At 39.5% G+C, this 5,150-nt stretch overlaps 1 long non-coding RNA gene across 2 annotated transcripts in view; it reads right to left on the bottom strand.

The window, feature by feature from the left end:
• LOC110292003 overlaps positions 1-5,150 on the bottom strand; it is a 58,285-nt gene that overhangs the window by 40,413 nt on the left and 12,722 nt on the right. For both annotated transcript variants that reach the window (XR_002377632.1, XR_002377633.1), the window contains exon 2: positions 1,888-1,949. This is a non-coding gene — a long non-coding RNA (uncharacterized LOC110292003). The remainder of the gene's footprint in view (positions 1-1,887; positions 1,950-5,150) is intronic.

The raw sequence follows: 5,150 nt of genomic DNA, 5'->3' as shown, positions 1-5,150 counted from the left end.
TCTTTCCTAGGGCTTCTATCTTCAGAGCTGTCTCACTTTGGGTTTTCTTTATTGTTTCTACCTCCCTTTTTAGGTTGGATGTTTGTTTTCAATTCTATCACCTGTTTGGTCGTGTTTTCCTGTAATTCTTTAAGGACTTCTACCTCTTTAGCAGTGTTCTCCTGTATTTCTTTAAGTGAGTTATGAATGCCCTTCTTGATGTCCTCTACTAGCATCATGAGCTATGATTTTAAATCCGAGTCTTCCTTTTCAGGTGTGTTGGGGTATCCAGGACTGGCTGAAGTGTGAGTGCTGGGTTCTGATGATGGTGAGTGGTCTTGATTTCTGTTAGTAAGATTCTTAAGTTTGCCTTTTGCCATCTGGTAATCTCTGGACTTAGTTGTTATAATTTTCTCTGGTTAGAGCTTGTTCCTCCTGTGATTCTGTTAGCCTTTGTCAGTAGACCTGGGAGTCTAGCTCTCTCCTGAGTCTCAGTGGTCAGAGTGCTCTCTGTAGGCAAGCTCTCCTCTTGCAAGGAATGTGCACAGATATCTGGTGTTCAGACTTGCCTCCTGGCTGAAGATGAAGGCCTGAAACATGGCCTGTCCCAGAAGATGTGTTGCCTCTGCAGTCTGCATGCTCATCTGCATAGACTGGTCTCTGAGGGAGGTGGGACACAAGATGGTTCTCTCTCCTACTCTGGCAGTCAGAGCCCTCCCAGGCAGACACCTCTTCTCTGGCGAGGAAGGTGCCAGGATGTCTGGAGAATGAAACAGGGTCTGTCCCAGAAGCTGTGTTGCTTCTGCAGTCTGCTTGCTCACCTTTCGCAGTCTGAGACCTGACCTGTGCAGACTGATCTCTGAGGGACCCGGGACGCCTCACCTGCTGCAGCCAGGGAAATGCATATTAAAACTACCCTGTGTTTTCATCTCACCCCTAAGCTGAGAAGGTTGTGACTAAGAAAACAAATGGTAGTAAATATTGACAAAGCTGTGGGTAAAGGGGACACCTACACATTGTTGGTCAGATGTGAACTGGGGCAGCCATTGTAAAAATCAGTGTGAACATTTGCAACAAGAGCAAGGACAACAAAACAACAACCCTAAAATAGAATTACCATATGTACGGGGGGGTTATGAGTCCTGAACATATACATAAGGAACTCCATATCCTTACATGGACATATTTGTCCATACATGTTTATTGCTATTCCAGTCATAATAGTAAGAAGGGGAAATCAGCCTAGATGTCTAGAAGCTTGACCCGGTGATCAGATAATGAAAATGTGCTACATACACCAAATAGAAATTTATTCATCTGCAAAGAGAACAACCTTTATGTGAGGGTTTGTTTTTTCAGTTAATGCCTCTTAACTAAAGAGAATTTCATAGTTTATTAGTTAATGTAATCACCTCAGCACTCTTTGAACAACACAAAAATATTTAAAGATGATTATAGAATGTCTACCTACTTACAGATATCAAAATTTCCACAACAATGTACACTCTTTGGGGACGTAGGACATATAAAGGAGTTACATTGTTTAGATCATTGCATTATACATAGTAAATTAAATAGGCTATATATTTGATTAATATTTGATACTGAAAATAATCTGAGACACTGACTTTATTGTAATTATTTTGGGACATTGGAATAAATTCTTATCTTTAAAATATGAGAAAATGTTAAAAACCACCAATATCTCTTTTAGGAGATTTAAATTTCTCTCCAAGTTTCTTGACACACACACACACACACACACACACACACACACACACACACACACACACACATATGTGTGTGTGTGTGTGTGTATATATGTATAGTTTCTTCAGCCTTCATTTTGGCACACCCTAAATCTTAAAATGTTATTCAATAGTGGGTGTAAGAGAAAACCCTACTTACCCAGATGTTTAGGGTATACCTTGGTTTTTGCTGAGGTAGGGATCATATTCCACTAATTCTTCCTGAAAAAAAGAACAATCAGGTGAGTTGTGTACCATGTGGTTCTCAGAGTTTGCTGCCCAAGGAACATGTAAAATTTTATGAACTGACTTATACTCTTTCCAAGTGGGATTTGTTATGTGTGTATCAGTTTCTTTGTTTGCTTGAAGTTTTTTTTTAGAGACTTTACTGTAGAATATCTTTTTAGTAATTTAGTTGACTTGTGCTGCTAAAACCTTTTAAAAGAGACTGATCTTATGCTCTCCAAGGGAAATGCCACCATGCCCCTGGCAGTGAAAAGGAGAGACTGGTGCTGGGTGGAACTGGTGCAGAAGTCAAAGTAGAACTTCTTCTTCTTTTTTAAAGTTTTTATTTTTGAGTAACAAGTTGATAAGCACAGAGACATATAGACATCTATGATGTTTCATGAGTTAGTTCATCAGCCAGATCCCATTTCAAAGAATACAAGTCATTAGACTGCATTGATTTCTGACAGCCTCTCGGAAAGTCTGCAAGGCTCTCAGGATCTTCTTCTAGTCAATGGTTTTCCAGGCTTCATAGAAGGTGTTGAATATTCTTTCACATGTACCAATACTTTAGACCTGGTTTATTAAAGAGTTCAGAGTCAAGTCAACCAAGGGAAGATATCCAGTGGGAGGAGACCAGGACAGGACAAGTTTAGAGTTTCTGTTGTATGTCTCCTGTGAGGTCATAGATAGTAATGCCTCTCTCTGTATGAACACATAGGGAAAACTACTAGCTGATCTCTAACTGGCATCCAGGACTTTAAGAAAAGTTGCAGTGCATTGATCTGCAAAGCTGGTATTTATCCCTCTAACTCATCATTGTGTGACTCACTGTATGTCCCTACCATACGGTGCACTGTTAAGCTGTTCATTAGTCAAGACCCAGAGTAAGAAAACAGACTTCTTCAGGCTAGGAATTTTCAGCTGATGAGGATAAAAGTCCTGTCTTTCTTTGGGAAAGGTTATTTTTTAAATATACAACCACCAATATGAAGAACTATGGCAATCAACTGGATGCTTTAAAAGTAAAGTCTATATTTCAGAAAGTAACATATTTTTGTCCTGAAGAAGATTCATGAGTAGTCTAAAGCTAGTGTTTAAAACCCAGAGGACCTCTGTTCCTTTTCTTTCATTTGTGTGTATGTGCACACACACCAGTCACGCAAATAAAAAAAAAATGCAGCCAAGTAGAGAATCCTGTATCACTAGGCTTAATGAAGTCTGAATAATGAAAAGTGTGAAAGATGTTTTGCTAAATGCCCTAAAAATATAATTACAGCATCTGCTCTATCTGAGGTAGAGTTTGCAGTGTCAAGTGGTTGGCCTATTGGAGTTATTAATTTGTAAGTTGAAATCCTGAGCAGCTAGGGACACAACTATTCACAGCTATTCAACTAGAGTATAGTGGTGCTATAATCCAAAGGATACATATTTAAATATTTTAATTCAGACATATTATTCCCAGCTATGGACTACAGGGCATTTCTGTAAATAAAGCTTTACCAAAGTTAAAAAAAAAATCTATTAGCATTAATGAGGGACAGTTCTAGGAACACAGCTTCCGTAGGGAACACATTATATAATACATTGATCTGTATATCTGGATCACTAATGGTGACATGCTTAATGAGAAAGGGATTATTCAATTAATGAATTTTACCTCGTATATTTCAATGCTAACCAGGAAGAATTCAAAATAGTAGGAAGGCAGTCTTTGTATTTTTTTTTTTAGATAGTACATCCCCAAACATTATTTTAATGTGCTTAGCAGAATACAGGTCCTGAAAAATAACTCTCTTTTGGAAACTCATCTTCTGGAATCTGGAGTCACAAGCAGTTGTATCTTGGCAACATATTTCACTTCAATAGCTTTTGGAAAGAGGAACTCTGCACACACACACACACACACACACACACACACACACACACACACACACACACACTCACATTGTGCATGTTGTCAGAAGTTATACATTTGATATATCAACCTAGTCTGTTCTTTTTGTTGAACAAAGAAAAGAGAAGAATTGTTCACCCAGCTCCCATCCATGAGGGGGACATGTGGGGTGAAAGCTTAGAATTCTCACACCAGTTCAGGGTTTGGCTGACATCCTGAAGCTGTGTGTGAGTATAAAATGCCAAGTGTCTCAGCATGAGCCCCGTTACCTACCTCTAATTCTTTCACACACAGACCTTCCAGATGTTTTTTGGGGGGAGGATGTGTCTCTTTATAATAAAAGTTATATCAGCCATCATTTCCACATATTCCTATGGCACCCATTTGTGAGAATTTGTACTACATTCCCAAACATCTGCAGACAGTATCTCTACAATTACTTCTGAAGTTACTAGCCACCTGTCAGCACAGGGATTACTACCCCATGCACTGTCAAATGGGAATCGAAGTTTTTTATTGGCCACTAGAGTTCTCCTACAGACATGTTGTAGGCAGATAGGAATATTTTCAGCACATACTTTTATTAGGTGCTGTAAATTTAGAAGTTGAACACTCCACAGTGAGTACATGAGCATATTTAAGGCATGTGCATGTATTCAAAACTCACTGAGAGCATGGAATGTTGGCAGGGCCTTAGGTTAAGAGTTTGAGCTGAAAATGAGATGCCTGACTCCTCTATCTCTTAAGCCAAAGGCAACTGGAGATGCTTAGGAGACCATCACTGTGTTTGCCTTATGAAAATGTGGCAAAATTTCATTTTGTAAATATGTCAATGTATGGGGTAGGGTGACTTTTCAGATTTAGGGAGGAAAAGAGAACTCAAGTCTTGTGTGGCTGAATGGGTGTGGTGTATGTGGAGGACCATCATCATCCAGTGCTACTGCTATGAGAAGTAAAAGCAAGGGGACTGGGTTATCCATGACTTCTGTATGTCCTTTCAGAATATACAGCAGCTGGTATTTGTGAGGTGACATGCCCTGTATGGAGCCCTTGGCAGTATTATTCCACTTAATCAACTTGGTATCCTACTGAACTAGGAATCCTTAGTATTGCCTAGAGAACAAGATTTAAAAAAAAAATTTATTACGTATTTTCCTCAATTACATTTCCAATGCTATCCAAAAAGTCCCCAATACACTCCCCCCCCAATCCCCTACCCACCCCCCCCACCCCTTGGCCCTGGCATTCCCCTGTACTGGGGCATATAAAGTTNGCAAGTCCAATGGGCCTCTCTTTCCAGT

The sequence above is a fragment of the Mus caroli genome, chromosome 3 (assembly GCF_900094665.2).
Source record: "Mus caroli chromosome 3, CAROLI_EIJ_v1.1, whole genome shotgun sequence".
NCBI lineage: Eukaryota > Metazoa > Chordata > Mammalia > Rodentia > Muridae > Mus > Mus caroli.
The sequence above is the reverse complement of the archived record's forward strand: the minus strand, read 5'-3'. Positions and strand labels throughout refer to the sequence as shown.